The sequence below is a fragment of the Ornithorhynchus anatinus genome, chromosome 8, assembly GCF_004115215.2.
Source record: "Ornithorhynchus anatinus isolate Pmale09 chromosome 8, mOrnAna1.pri.v4, whole genome shotgun sequence".
Classification (NCBI taxonomy): Eukaryota; Metazoa; Chordata; class Mammalia; order Monotremata; family Ornithorhynchidae; genus Ornithorhynchus; species Ornithorhynchus anatinus.
Window position 1 is genome coordinate 34243630 of NC_041735.1, and position 16665 is coordinate 34260294.

General features: G+C 46.3%; 1 pseudogene; it reads left to right on the top strand.

The window, feature by feature from the left end:
* On the top strand, positions 5589-6531 carry ORNANAV1R-PS3480 (vomeronasal 1 receptor ornAnaV1R-ps3480 pseudogene; annotated as a pseudogene).

Below are 16665 nucleotides of genomic sequence, written 5' to 3' on the forward strand. Positions count from 1 at the left end.
AATCCCCCCTTAAATTCCAGTCCCATTACCAATCTTGAGGTAAACAATCCATCATTCACATTCACTGAGCCCTTATTTTGGGCAGAGCACTCTATAAGTGCTTGTCTCGTCTTACGTTGGCTAGTCATCTCTGACTCATAGCTACTCCATGGACACGTCTCTCTCAGAACGCCCCACCTCAATCTGTAATCATTCTAGTAGTGTTTACATAGAGATTTCTTGGTAGAAATATGGAAGTGGTTTGCCACTGCCTTCCTCTGTGCAGTAAACCAGAGTGTCTGCCCTTGACTCTCGCCCATGTACTGCTGCCCAGAATAGGGGAGTTTTGACTTGTAGCATACTGTCTTCCCCTAGCTAGCCACTGCCTCAGCAAGGAATGGAATGAAGTATGTTTCTGCTTGCCTCTCCCTCCCATAGAAGAGTCAGGTAGAGTACTGGAAACTCTCCAGATGCAATCCTGAGAGGGGGCTAAGTGTTTAGGAGAGTGTAACATAAAAGTTGGTAGACACATTCCCTGCCCTCCGTGAGCTTATTGTCTGGAGGGAGAGACAGGCATTAATATTAATAAATGAATAAATGAATAAATAAATAAACAAACAAATAAATGAATAATGGGTTTGTACAACTAGGTTTGGGGGCTGAGGAGTGAATAAAGGGTGAACATCCAAGTGCAACAATGTTGTGGAAAGGAGTGAGTCCAGTACTCCAGCTTCCATAATTAATGCCAGAGCCCCACATCAGAAATAAATTACTGGGAGTATCTCACCCCTACCCTCATCCACCCAACCTCCAAATCCCCAACTGGCCACTTGGATCTGAGCCTTCAGTAGTGACATTCACAACATCAGTGGGATATGGATCGAGCCCTATGGATATATAGGGCATTATTGCCTACTGACAAGAAATGTTCTATCAGTAGACCTTGCAGACTGCTATCCCAGCAAGCAGCCTGGACTTTCATCCCATCCCCTCACCATGCCTCCATGTTACTCAACCAAGATAATGGCACTATCTGGATTTGGCTAACTTTATCTCCACAATCTGTCCAACTGGGCAACTTCTGTCTTGTCTCTTCTCTGGTCTTTCTTCATTTATCTGGTACTTCTAGCTTACAGTAGGTTCTGCTCCACAATGATTTGGTCCACACATTGGTAGAAGTAGTTTGCTATAATGTTTGCATTAAACCTTTCACTCTCAACATTTTCCTATCCACAGCTCTCTCCTTTATCACTCTCTCTCTGTCTTTCCTAGACCTGAATATCTTAGATTGAGAGAGAGAGAGAGAGTACAGTAGCCCACAGGCTCTAGCATCTAGGGTCTCCACCTCAGTATTTTCTGTGTCAGTTGTCAGAGTTCTTTATTGTTTGGAGTCTGGCTTTGGGATTAAGTCTTTGAGTGAAATGTACATGAGTTTTACCCAGCTACAATGCTTATAATACACTCTGAATTCCAATCTTGATCTAATACTCCTGCTTCTGTATTGAACACAAGATCAAAGAATCAGGGATCCAAAATGGAGGAGTGTCTCACCCTACACTCTAACACCCATCCACCCAATCCCAAACTGGCTCCTTGGGGATGAGCATGTGAGTCAACAGTACTAAGTGGGATATGGGTGAGAGTGGGAGATAAGGGTGTGTGGCTTCTGGTAGTGAAACTGTGCCCCAGTGAATTGGTCTCAGGTGGTTACAGTTGGATTAATCCCTAACTGTGCTCAAGCTGTTATTCATTCATTCAATCAATCATATTTAGTGAGTACTCTCTGTGTTCAGAGCACTTTACTAAGCACTTGGGAAAGTACAACACAACAATAAATTGTGACATTCCCTGCCCACAACAAGCTTACAGTCTAGAGGGGGAGAGACAGACATCAATACAAATAAATAAAATTATAGAGATGTACCTAACTGCGGTGTGTCTGGGATGGAGGAAGAGCAAAGGGAACAAGTCAGGACGATGCAGAAAGGAGTGGGAGATGAGGCAAAGTGGAGCTTTGTCTGGGAAAACCTCTTGGGGAAGATGTGTCTTCAATAGGCCTAAAAGGGGGTAGGGAGAGTAATTGTCAGCTTTCAGGAGGGAGGGCATTCCAGGCCAGAGGGAGGACATGCACTAGGTGTTGGTAGTGAGACAGGTTGGAATCGAGGCACAGTGAGCAGATTAGCAGTAGAAGAGCAAAGTGCGTGGGCTGGGTTGTAGAAGGATAGAAATGAGGTGAAGTAGGAGGGGGCAAGGTGATGGAATGCTTTAAAGCCAATGGTGAGGATTTTTTGTTTGATAAGCAGGTGGATTGGAGTTTTTGCTTGATAAGGAGATGGATTGACAACCACTAGATTTTTTTTTCAGGAGGGCAGCGAAGTGTCCTGAACGTGTTTGTAAAACTATGATCTGAACTGCAGAGTGAAGAATGGACTGTAGTGAGGAGAGATAGGAGGCTGGGAGAATCAGCAAGGAGGTTGTTTCAGTAATACAAGCAGGGTAGGATGAGTGATTGCATTAACATGGTAGCAGTTCTGATGGGGAGGAAAGTGCAGATTTTAGCGATTTTGTGAAGGTGAGACTGACAGGACTTGGTGACAGGTTGAATAGGTGGGTCGAATGAGAGAGTGGAATCAAGGATAGCACTAGGTAATGGCGTTTTGAGACAGGAAGGATGGTGTCTACAATGATGGGAAAGTCAGGGGGAGGAGAAGGTTTGGTTGGGAAGATAAAGACCTCTCTTTTCAACGAGTTAGGTTTGGGGTGACTGGAGGACATTCGGGTAGAGATGTCTTGAATGCAGGAGGAGATGTGACAGTGGAGAGAGGTTGAGAGATCAGGGCTAGAGATGTAGATTTGGGGATCATCTTTGAAATCCCAGGAAGGCACAATCCTAAACCATTGACTTCTAGGAAGAAAAATAACCAGGGGGTTCAGCTACCGAGACTAAGGGGTAAAATCTGAAATAATTTTATTCTTATCATACTTAGTATCAGAACATTATCCTTCTTTTGCTACTCCTAGAATTTCATAAGCCTGAGGCCTAAAGATGAACTGAGTGCAGGGGATAAAATACATAGATGGGAGGGAGCCCTGGAGTTATGAGGGTGGGGCAGCCATCAGTGATGTTGGAGGGTTCCCACTTCTGCTGCTGCAGTTTGGCTCTTTCTGGGGCTTGAGCAGGGCCCGACAGGAGCCAGAGTTGAGACTTGGGAAGCTTCTCTCCTAGGCGGTGGGCCCCAGAGGTCAGGTTGATCACTGAGGGGTAAGGGCTCAGAATGTTCCTAATGCAAGGCTGCAGCTGCCATACAGCACAGGTCTTAAAAATGACTCCTTTGATTTCCAAATGACCTCTCAAGAAATTATCTTGGCCCCCTTTGAAGCTAATTCATTTGAATAAGGGAATCAAAGCCTTAATGTGGCAGGAGGGTTTGTGTGCACTGATGAAGTTGAGGGCTATGCCATAATGGACAGGTCAAAGCCGAAGCGCTGAAATCGATTCACCTGTGCCGGGCAGCAGGGGTATGGGAGTCAAAGGCAGATGATCAAATGATCAAAACATTGGTCAAAGACAACGGCAGACATTCAGTTTTTACTGGGTGGAAGAGGGCAACCGTAGAAGTAGAGTGGTGCAGAGCACTGGCCTGGAGGTCAGAAGGTTGTGGGTTCTAATCCCAGCTCTGCCACTTGTCTGCTGGGTGACCTGGGGCAAGTCACTTTATTTCTCTGGGACTCAGTTACTTTATCTCTAACATGGGGAATTGAGATTGTGAGCCCACATGCGCAGGGGCTGTGTCCAACTCATTTTGCTCGTATCCACCCCAGAGCTTAGAAGAGTGCCTGGCACATACTAAGCGCTTAAGAAATACCATCATTAATTAAACCACTTCCATATCTTTACCAAGAAAACTCTATGGATACACACACCAGAATGACTTGATGACCAGAGATGGGATATTCTGAGGAGGGTGTGTCTCCAGGGAGTTGCTAAGGTTCAGAAACAACTCCACAGTGTTTGAAGAAGAAGAAAGGAGAAGGAAGCCAAATTCCACTGCCAAATTTCTTAAATGTGATAATGGAAAGACGCTCAATGTCCGTCTTAATTTTACTTGGTATATTTTGTCTTAAAAGCTAAATGAGTGAGGCACACTTTGTTTGAGTAACTGGGATCAACTCAGCTCTCTTCCCCAACCAAAATGGGGAGTCATTTTTGGAGAGATTGCACACTCGAAAATGTCGACTGCATCCTAAAACTCTCCGGTTTTTCCCTTTTGGAAAGGGCCCAAAATCTGGGATCCTATCAAGTGAATCTCAATTCCTCCATCCCTTAGGCCAATGCTACCATCCACTGGCTGGCAAAATAAGCACCCCCAATCCTTGAGTGGATCATTGGACATTCTGTTAATCATCTTCTCTCTGTGGATGCACTAAGCCTGAAGGGGCCCACTCTTCCCACTACCCTTTAGCTGTCGAGGCGGATTTGTTCCTTCTACTCCTGAAAAGCTAAATGAAAGACTACTCCAGCTGTACAAAAACATTATTTTCTAATACTTAAATTGAAAGGATCTTTAACAAAAGAATTGGCCAATACAAAATAATTCCTGTAGAAAATGTCTTGGGCTTACCTCATCATTAGCGGTTTTTCTCAAGTGGTTACTATGTACAGAGCACTGTACTAAGCACTTGGCAGTGTATAAGACAAGAGAGGTGGCAAAATATTCTTTGCTCACAATGAGCTTATATCTCATTTCTCTTCCCCAGGACCCTACGTTTCATGTTTGCATCGTGCTCTCTGGTCCTTGCCACTCAGACTCCTCAAGGAATTCCAGGTCTCAGGTCCCCCCTCTCGTGATTCTTCTGTCAGGATATTCTGAGAACAGGACAAAAGGCCTTCCGGTTCACATGATCTCTTTCTTGCCCCTCTGATAGTTGCCTGACTCCTCAGGGCTCTTAATCTCTTAACCATTTCTCCTATTCCCTGTCTCCCCAGGATTGCTCATTCCCATCTCTAACTCAAAATGCTTGAGGGGCATACCAATTTATCAGACCCTTTCTCTTGTCTCAGTTGTCCCCTGAGATGGCTCTCACCATTTTACTAAGTTACATCTCCCCTCTTACCTTTCATTGAAATCCGTTACCTGCCCCTCAGGGAGGAGGTCATCAGGAGTGAGTTTCTATTAGTTCTAGCAACTTCTGAGAGTCTGCCCCTCTGACCACTTTATGTGAGTTTAGTCTGAGTGACTGTCTCAGCCTGGCCACACCAGTGCAGTCTGTAAGAGGATTTAGGCCCAGGAGGCCCATGGAAAATCACTCTCTCCTGGGGGTAAGTCAACATGCTACCTGTTAAGGGGAAATTAAGCCCTACACATTGGCTGGAGTTAGATGAAACATGTAGATTTAGATTTTCATAGGGCCTCTTATAACAATGGTTTACATGCAAATGGATTGTGGCATAACTGCGCAACATTATCATTCCCTGATAATTGGATGAAATACTCATTTCTTTCTGGATCCTTTGCTAATTTTCTTTCAGTTCCAGGAATGAAATTCTCACAATCTCTGACCTATCCTTCTTCTGCCAGTGTTGCTGCAGATATTTAAATGAGGAAGCGATGAACACTGATGTAGCTCAGGAAGTCTTTTTCCTCTCCCAGACTGGAGTAGGTATCATGGGGAACTCCCTTCTCAACATGCTTTACTTCTCCTCGTTCCTCCTGGGTTCCAAACTAAAGCCCACAGACCTGGTCATCATTCACCTAGCTCTGGTCCACACCACGATGCTCCTTGCAAGGTGGATAACCAGAACAGCAGGAATATTGAGGCTGCGGCTTTTACAGACCAATGCTGAATGTAAGTTGTTTGCCTATGTCTATCGCAGCACCCGGAGTGTCTCCATCTACACAACCTCCTTCCTGAGCATGCTCCAGGCCATCACCATCAGTCCTAGTACCTCCTATCTGTTCCAGCTCAAGGCTCAGATCCCAAACTTCATCCTCCCAGTCTTAGCCATCTTGTGGATTCCCAACCTGCTGATAAGCACCAACCTTTTGTACCAAGTGGTTGCTTCACGTAATGCAACCTCCACTGAGAGCAACTGTTACGCCGTCCCTGGAAGGACTCTCCTCCAGGGGCTGATTCTCATCCTGATGGCTCTCCGTGACATCCTCTCCCTGGGGCTAATGAGCTGCTCCAGTGGCTACATGGTCCTCCTCCTGCATCGACACAGGCATCAGGTCCAGCATCTCCATAGTCCCGGCCAAGCCCCTAAAACATCACCAGAGAGACGAGCCACTGAGACCATTGTGCTGCTTGTGAGCTGCTTTGTAGTCTTCTACTGTGGAGACTTTTTCCTTTCCCTGTTTCTAGAGACATCCATGAAGAATAATGTCACCCTCTTGAATATTAACATGTTTGTGGTCAGTGGTTCATGCCACTGTCAGCCCTTTTGTCTTGCTCACTTGTGACACAAGAGTCATCAAATTCTTAAGTGATTTTCTGGGTAATAATACCCCAAGATCTTCTCAGACCATGTATCTATCTGTAAACCCCCTTTGATATGGGAACCCAGTGACGATCTTGTGTCTCGAACAAGGGAGAACATGGTAGAGCAATATCACTTTTAAACCAAGGATGTTCCTAGCCATAGTCTCTGGAGATAATCAGGGTTTCAGTAGTGGCTGAGGGTTTGCAGCACTGATAATTTCTACTGGAGACATCCCTCCTCGGGAAGCTCCCCGACTCCTGACTACGGTCCCTCCATCTCCTATTTTGCTTTGCTACAGCTTTATGTCTCGTTGGATGGCTGGATCTGTGCACAGCACGTTCTGTCTCCTCAGATGATCTTTAGCTGGATAGCAGCTTGGCCTAATGGAAGGGACACCGGGCCGGCATTCAGAGGTCCTGGACTCTAATCACAGCTCCGACACTCACGATGTGTGTAATTAGATAAGTCACTTAGCACTTCTAAGCCTCTGTTTCCTCCACTGTAAAATGGAGATTCAATATCACTTTTCCCTCCACCGTAGATTGTGTAAGGCAGAGACTGTGCCGAACTTGATTAACTTGTACCTAACAGCATTTAGCACAGTGTCTGACCCAGAGGAAACACTTAACAAAGACCATATCATTATCATCTCCATAATTATAGTATTATTATTATTATTATTATTACAGAAACCACTTGAGACCCATGGTGTGACCAGATTTTCTTACTCCCTCATTTCTCCTCATTCTTTGTCATTTTCCCCATTTTTCTTATTTAAAGCAGGATACAGGGACAAAGAGTTTAGCAAAGATAGGGATAATAATAATAATGATAATAACAGTGATTGTGATATTTGTTAAGTACTTTACTATGTGTCAGGCACTATATTAAGCACTGGGATGGATACAAGCAAATTTCTAGACTGTGAGCCCATTGTTGGGTAGGGATTTTCTCTATCTGTTGCCGAATTGTACTTTCCAAGCACTCGGTACAGTCCTCTCCACACATTAAATGCTCAAAAAATACCACTTAATGAATAAATGAACGAATCAGGATAGACACAGTCTGTGTCCAGCATGGGGCTCTCCGTGTCTTAGTCCCCATCATACGGAGACACAGAGAAGTAAAGTAACTTGCCCAAGGCCACACAGCAGATCATGTGGCAGAGTCAGGATAAGAACTCTTGACCTTCTGACTCCCCGGCCTGTGCCCTACCTATTATGCATGTTCCTTCCCCTAGGACACCCACACCTAAGAATATCCATAGGTATCAATCCCGTGAGTGTGCAGATGTGAGGTAAATGCATTCTTTTCACCACTGCTCTTTGGGCAATATTAAGACAATCTCATGGACAAAACCCGAGAGATTCATCTCAGAATCAAAAGCAGCTAAGAATTTCCAAGGGAGATGAGAAAACCCCAAATCTGATATTTTGTATCGGCCGTTTCCTCTCCAACTTCATGGCAATATCCCCGCAACAAACTTTCCTCCCCTGTGGACTATTCTACTCATGGACCTCCACACTTGTCTCCATGCTTCCAAACTTTTCATTCTAAATTAGTTAGTCAGGTTATTATTTAGAGCCTACTACATGCCAAGCACTGTGGTAAGCACTCAGGGCTTCAAAATTCTTCAATACACTCTGCTACCTGGATCATTGTTCTGAGCACCTACTCTGTTGCCCAGAGCAGAGAGGAGCCTGAGGCTTCCCTTTCAAGTACCATTTTTAGCTACATAGTGTGAACACTGATACCACAAATTGTTGAATCGGTAATTTAATATTGGTTTATAATCCACCATCATTGATATATAAATTATGCACCTTGTATGAATAATTCTGCCTTGCATTGAGTATCTAAAGATAATAATAACAATGATAATAATGATGATAATAATAATTGTAGTATTGGCAAAGAGTTTACTATGTTTACTATGGGTAGATCCAAGATCATCAGATTCCACGAGGGGCTCCCAGTCTGAATAGGAGTGAGAACAGATATTGAATCCCCATTTTGCAGATGATGAAACGAGACAGAGAAAAATTAAGTGACTTTCCCAAGGTCAAAAACCAGGTAATACGTAGAGCCTGGATTAAAACCCAGGTCCTCTGTTTCCCAGACTTATGCTTTTTCCACTTGGCCACACTACAGCTAGTGTAGATCTATACAACGAACTAGTTGTATAGATGTATACAACTATATCTATATGTTGAACACTAGTCATTATTTACCATATAGATGACATTACAAATGAATATCACTCCATTCCTCAATTTATGTCTTTTGGTCTCCCCACATTAGACTTATACACTCTTTGAAGGCACAGACTGACTTTTACTTTTTTCATTTTCCTAAGCATTGTTCTGTACAGTAAATACTTTCGAATGAATGAAACCTAAGAATGAATCAGTCATTCCTACCCCTCTCCATTCAGCAGTGCTCTCACAATAGAAAATCGGCATTTGTTTGGGGGCTCAATGAATCAGAGTGGCAGTACCAAATAGATCACTGCCGCGAGTCAGTTGTTCCAGAAATCGAACTCCCTCTTCAAATCCCCTGTCCCTGCCTCCCCCATGTCCTGCCCCTAATGACTGGGCTACCTACTTTCTTGAGAAAATTGAAACTATCAGGCATGACCTCCCTACGTCTCCCTTTGATCCCCTCCGGTCCCTCCCTCCTTCTGCCCCTTCTTCAACTCTCTCATCTTTGCCAGGTGTATCTCAAGAGGAGATCTCCTGTCTTTTCTCAAAATCCACCACCTCCACCTGCTCGAACGATCCCATCCCTTCACATCTTCTCAAAACCACTTGCCCCCTCCCTCCTTCTCTCCTTGACTGCCATCTTCATCTGTTTACTCTCCAGTGGTTTCCTACCCCACTGCTTGCAAACATGCCCATGTTTCCCTTATCCTAAAAAAACCCTCTCTTGACCCCATGGCTCCAACCAGCCATCCCCCCAGCCCCCTGTTACCATTTCCTTTCAAACTCCATAAGCGAGTTTTCTATGCCAGATGTCTCGAGTTCCTCTCCTCCAGTTCTCGCCTTAAACCCCTCCAATCTAGCTTCTCTCCCCTTCGCTCTACAGGCACCGCTGTCTCAAAGGTCAGAGAAGATCACCCTCCTGCCATATCCAAAGGCCGCTACTCCATCCTAATCCTCCTCCCAGTGGCAACTGCCAGTGACACTTTGACCACCCCCTTCACCTGAAAATATTTTCCAATCTCAGCTTCCCTAATACTTTCCTGTCCCGCTTCTGCCTCCATCTCCCTGGGCACTTTTCCCCAGTCTCTTTTACAATCTCCTCTTCCGCTTCCCATCCCCTAATTATGAGGGTCCCTCAAGTTTCATTTCTGGATTCGTTTCTATTCTCCATCTACACCCACTCCCTTGAACTCACTCACTGTCACGGCTTCAACTACCAACTGCCAACGGATGATTCCCCAATCTATACCTCCATTCCTCATCTCCTCCCTCCCTGCAGTTTCTCATTAACTCCTGACTTCAGGACATATCTCCTTAGATGTCCTGCCATCACCAATAAACTAAACACGTCCAAAATTAATTCAATATCTTCCCTCACAAACCCTGTCCTATCCCTGACTTTCCTATCACTGTGGACAGCACTACCATTCTTCTTGCCTCCTAAGCCAGTAACTTGAGCTTTATCCATGAATTATTTCTCTCATGCAATACACATACCAAATCTATCACTAAATCCTGTTGGGTTGACCTTCACAACACCACTAAAATCTGCCCTTTCTTCTCCATCCAATCCACGCCCATGTTCATACAGGCACTCATTTATCCCACCTTGATTACTCTATCAGCCTCCTTGCAGACCTCCCTGGCTCCTGTCTCTCTCCACTCTCCTGTATCACTTTTCTACAAAATCATTCATTCCTTATTTCCTTACTCCTCAAGAACTTCCAGTGGTTGCCCATCCACCTCCACGTCAAACAGAATCTCCTTATTGATGGCTTTAAAGTACTCAATCACCTTGCCCCCTCCTTACTCATCTCACTGCTCTCCTACTACAGTCCAGCCCGCACAAGATGCTCCTCTAAGGCCAACTTACTTCCTCTACTCTGATCTTAAGCCTCTCAAAACCGTCCTCTCACCCACATCCTGCCTCTGACCTGGAATGCTCTCACTTTTCATTTCCAACACACACATCAAAGCCATATTGAAGGCATTTACCCTCCAGGAGGCCTTCTCTGACTAAGCCCACATTTCCTTTTCTTCCCCTTACATCTGTGTCGCCTTAATTTGCTCCCTTTATTTACCAGACACCTTCAGCCCCATAGCACTTATACATATATCTGTAATTCATTTATTTATATCAATGTCTGTCTGTCTCAGCTGCTAAACTGTAAGATCACTGTGGCTGGGGAATGTTTCTGTTACACTGTACTCTCCCAAGCTCTTAATATAGTGATCTGCCCAGAATAAGTGCTTAATAAATACAATTGATGGATTGATTGATTGACCATCTCTCAGTCAGAAGTCGTGAGTTCTAATCCCACCTCTGCCACTGATCGGCTGACTGATTTTGGGCAAGTCACTTCACTTCTCTGGGCCTCAGTGACCTCAGCTGTAAAATGGGGATGAAGACTGTGAGCCCCAAGTGGGACAACTGAATTACCTTGTAGCTCCTCCAGTGCTTCGAACAGTGCTTGGCACATAGCAAGAAAAATATTTTTCATCTCTGATCTCCTATCCTCCTGTCTCTCCCGGCTCCAGTCTATACTTCACTCCGCTACCCAGATTATCTTTCCACAGAAATGCTCTGGGCATGTCACTCCCTTCCTCAAAACCCTCCAGTGGTTGCCTATCAACCTTAGCATGAAGCAAAAACTCCTCACTCTTGGCTTTAAAGCTCTCCATCCCCTTGCACCCTCCTGCCTCTCCTCCCTTCTCTCCTCCTACTGCCCGTTCCGTACATGCTGCTTCACTGGAGCCACTAACCTCCTCACTGGGGCTCGTTCTTCCCCATCCCACCATCGACCCCCATGCCTTACCACTAACCTGGAACGTCCTCCCTTGTCACATATGCCAAATTAACTCTCTTCCCCTCTTCAAAGCCTTACAGAGAGCTCACCTCCTCCAGGAGGCCTCCCCAGACTGTACCATCCCTTTACATCTGCCCCTTCTTCCCTCCCCATTCCCCCTGCTCCTTCCCTCTACTCTACTCCCTTCTCCTCCACACAGCACTCGTGCATATTTGTATATATTATTTATCACTCTATTTCATTAATGACATTTATATATCTATAATTTTATCTCTTTTGATGGTATTGATGCCTGACTACTGGTTTTGTTTTGCTGTCTGTCTCCCCCTTTCAGACTGTGAGCCCCTTGGTGGACAGGGAATGTCCCTATATGTTGCCGAGTTGTACATTCCAAGTGCTTAGTATGGTGTTCTGCACACAGTAAGCACTCAATAAATACGAATGAATGAATGAATGAATGAATGAATGAATAAAAATATTATAGTTTGATGGCTTTGGTGTTTGTGATCACTTATTGACACAAAAAAATAGCATTTGTTAAGTGTTTTCCATATGCCAGGAACTGTACTAAGCAGTGAGGTAGATGTAAAAAACATCCAGCTGGACAGAGTCCATGTAACCCAGGGGGCTTACAGCTCTAACCCCTATTTTACAGCTGAGGAAACTGAGGTACACAGAAGTTAAGTGCCTTGCCCAGGGTCACTCAGCAGACAAATGGTAGGGCCATGATTAGAACCCGGGACCGCTATTCCCAAACCCGGGATCTTTCCACTGGGCCATACGGCTTCCCGATGTTGATGTTGAGTATCGTTCAGACATTATACGCAACTGCTCAAGAAGTTGGACAAGCCACTTATGGAAGGACCATGCGACACGGCCATAGGGAAGTTTGGACTCGGCTACCCCTCTGTGGATCTTCAGTTTGGCTGCAAGTGTATTACTTCATGCTGTTCTACCTCATTATCTCTCAGAGAAATAGGAATATATTCTCTCTCTTTTTAAATCTCCATACACACCCCCACACCTCCTGGTTCATAGCCTTCATCCCCATTTTACAGATGAAGGAACTGAGGCCCAGAGAAGTCGAGTGACCTGTCCAAAGTCACACAGCTATTAAGTGACAGAGTCGGGATTAGAACCCACAACCTTTGACTGCCAAGCCCGGGCTCTTTCCACAGAGCCACGGTGTTTCTCTAATATACTGTTGCATGTAGGTTTCTATGCACATTCACATATCTCTATCCCTTTGAGATATTTATAGGTAAGTATAAATTGATGAGTGCATTAATAATGTCAGTATAATATGCATGTATATCTGCGTTGTGAGGAATTAGAGAATTAGTGTCTCAGATCTGCTGTATTGACTGATTACAAGTTTCACACTCAGTTAATCAACCCATCAGTGGTACTTACTGAATGCTTAATCTATGTAAAGGGGAGTTCCCTAGTGGAAAGAGGCCAGACCTGGGAGTTAGGGGACCCGGATTCTAATCCTGACCCTGCTGTTTTCCTGCTGTGTGACCTTGGACAAATCACTTAACTTCTATAAGCCTCAATTTACACATCCGTAAAATGAGGATTCAATCGCTGTATTTCCTCTTACTTGGAATGCAAGTCCTGCGAGGGTTATGAGTGGTGTCTGTTCTTGGTATCTACCCAGCACTTAATGCAGTGCCTGGAACGTAGAAAGAGCATAACAGATGTCATGATAATTATCAGTAGTATTATTATTGTTATAATTACGATGCTTGTTTTTATGATGATCTGGTTCAGGAAGCCAGAAGATCTGTGGCCCTGCTGTGTCGTGCCGGTTGCTCTAATGCGCCGACACAGGTGGTTTCTAGACACTGGGGAGTCCCCATCTTCTGCTCATTCCTCACGATGTCAGGATCCTGCTAGCGAAAAGAAAATCACTGGCCTGGAGGGAGACGAGCACATGAAATCCTTCCCTATAAAAATGCACCTGGCCACAACCCAACGCCAACAGACGTTCTGTTCTGGAATCAAATGGTTGCACGGTGAGTTTCTCCTTCTTGCTGACTCCATGGCCGGAAAGGAGAGGAGATCATCTTTTTATGTGAGCCAAAGGGGTCATGTAGAACTGAACCAGGAAAGGGGTGGTCAACAAAATCAGTAGGAAACATGACTGTTAGAAGTGGTCATTTCCCTAAACCCTGAGAATGACACTACCCCGGCACCCTCGCCAGACTAAGGCAGATTTCCCATCCTTCCTTGGTCCCTCTACCCTCTAGCAGATGGGTTGGCTGTACTGAAAGCGCTGACTGCTCCTGAATGTATCTTCAATCACTTTCTCCACCTACGGGTTTAGCCGCCACCTACACCCGCAACCCACATCAGACATCCTCAGGGCTCCCTCCACCGCCTCAGAGACATTTGGACCATGAGTCCCAGGACTCTCCTTGCTGCTAGCCTTTTGACTTAGATTTCGATCAGGTCGACCCTTAGTCAACACCTGACCCTGGTTATCACCTGCTTATTAATAATATTTTATTGTATCATGTTACTATATTAATGCTTTCGCATGTTACTGTTAATTGTTCTCAGTGCCATCACCTACCTCTTTGGCCTCACCATGTCCTTCCACTCCCCCTCCTCCCCCCTGCCCCTCCCAATCCTCTTGGTCCACTTCTGCTCTCTCGCCCAGCTCTTTCCCACTCTCTTCTCTACCTCCTCCCCCGTTCCTCTCCCCCACCCTAGAACCCCACTTTACCAGCACCACCCCTCTTCCCCCTCCCCATATGCTCCACCCGACCAAACACCCTCCTCCCACTCTCCCCCATTCCCTCTTCCCCGCCCACGTCCCATCCCAGTCCTCCTGTCCCACCACCACTCCTCTTCCTCCTCTCCCCATCCAGGGCCCCGCCACCTCGTTCCCATCCAAACCCACCTCTCCCCCCGCTCTCCCCCACGCGCACCCACAGTTACTTTCAAGTGTGGCCTCTGGAAGCCCCGCTCCATTACAGGTAAACTACATATCATCCTTGACCTTTTCCTTTCCCGCTCTCTCCTCCTCCTCGCCCTTACGGAGACCTGCCTCACTCGTAAAGACATGGTCGCCTCCGGTGCTCTCTCCATCAGAGGTCTCTCCTTCTCCCACTCCCCCAGACTCACCGGAAAGGGAGGAGGCGTCGGCTTCCTTCTCTCATTCCGTTGCCGCTTCCGCACTATCCCTCCCCGCCTTCCTTCTCCTTCTCCTCCTTTGAAGCCCATATTATTCGCCTCTACCACCCCATCCAGATACTTGTAGTCATCATCTACCGCCCTCCTGGTCCCACCAGCGACTTCTTCAACCACCTTGACCCCTTTCTCACCTTCCTTCTCTCCTTTTCTCTGCCCACTCTGATCCTCGGAGATTTCAACATCCACAGGGATGTACCCCGTGACTCCTCTGGCCCCCGCCTGCTATCGCTCCTCGACTCTGCCAACCTCCTGCTCCACCATACCTCACCCAGTCACCAACTTGGTCACATCCTCGATCTCATCATCTCCTATCGCTGCACTATCTCCTCCCTCACCAACTCTGAAATCCCTCTCTCAGACCATAACCTTCTCACCTGCCTCCTCTCACACTCTCTCCTCCTGCAAATCTGTACTACTCCCCCACAGAGACCTCCGCTCTCTTGATCCCATCCATCTCTCCAAAAGCATCTCTCCCCACCTGGCCTCCCTATCCTCTCTTCCCACTGTCGATGATCAGCTTACCGCTGTTAACTCCACTCTCTCTACTCATCTCAACTCAATCGCCCCTCTTTCCCTCCGCTGCTCTCGCTCCACTAACCCACAGACCTGGTCACTGCCTCTGTCCGCCTCCTATGCTCTTATGTTGGAGCTGCTGAGCGCTGCTGGCGAAAGTCTAAGCACCAAGACAACCTTATCCATTTCAACTTTATCCTTTCCTGCCTTAACTCTGCCCTCTACTCCGCCAGGCAAAACTCCTTTTCTTCCCTCATTGACACCCATGCCCGTCACCCCCGCCAATTGTTCCGGACCTTTAATTCTCTCCTCAGGCCCCCTGTTCCTCCCCCTCCCCCATCCTCACCCGCAACGATCTGGCCACCTACTTCAACACGAAAATTAACACAATCAGGTCTGAGCTCCCCAATGTCACCCCTTCCCCTTCTGCCTCCCCCCGAACCCCAACCCTCTCCCCGACTTTCCCATCTTTCCCTGCAGTATCCTCAGAGGAGATCTCCTCCCTCCTCGCAAGTGCCATCCCCTCCACCTGTGCCTCGGACCCCATTCCCGCTCACCTTATAAAAACCATCGCCCCTTCCCTGCTCCCCTCCTTAACGTCTATCTTTAACCACTCGCTCTCTAATGGCTTCTTCCGCTCTGCCTTCAAACATGCCCATGTCTCCCCATCCTAAAAACACTGTGAGAGCGTGAATACTGCCCCAGGCTCCAGAGGTCTGTAGACTGCTGATAAATCAAGGGTCCGTGTCCACGTGTCCACACAGACACTCCCTGGCAGTTTAGCTTGGGCCAAGGTTAATTTGATAATGTTATTGAAGTGCTTAATGTGTGTCAGACACTCTACTACATTCTGAAATAGATACAAGTTAATCAGGTGGGACACAGTCCATATCCCATGTGGGCCTCATGGTCTCAAACCCCATTTTAAACATGATGGAACTGAGTCTTACAAAATTGAAGTGACTTTCCAATTAAAACCCAGATTCTCAGATTCCCTAGCCTGCGCTTCTTCCCCTTGGCCACACTGCTTCTCTCCTTATGGTCCCTCCTTAGGCTGGGACAATCACCATGCCGTTCACAGAGGTGGGACTATTCTGTGCCCTCGGAGCCAAATAGTGGGGTTTTGGCTCAAAATACCCCTGACCCATGGCTGCAGCTGCCATACAGCACTGCTCTTCAAATGAATCTTTTGATTTCCAAATGGCCTGTCAGTTGATTATTTTGACCACATTTGAGGCTAAGTCATTCGAATGAGGGTATCCTAGACACTAAGGAAGAAGAAGGACATCACATTCAATGTCAAATTCCTAACTTTGGTCATATTATCTGACTCGTGGTGCATCTTAAACTTAGTACACTGCGTCTCAAAAACTAGACAAGTGAATCACACTTTCATCTCTATGTGATCACTGGGATCTCCTCAGCGCTTCCCCTGGATGAAAATTTGGCCCTAGAGTCACTTTAGGAGGGGTCGGACCACGTG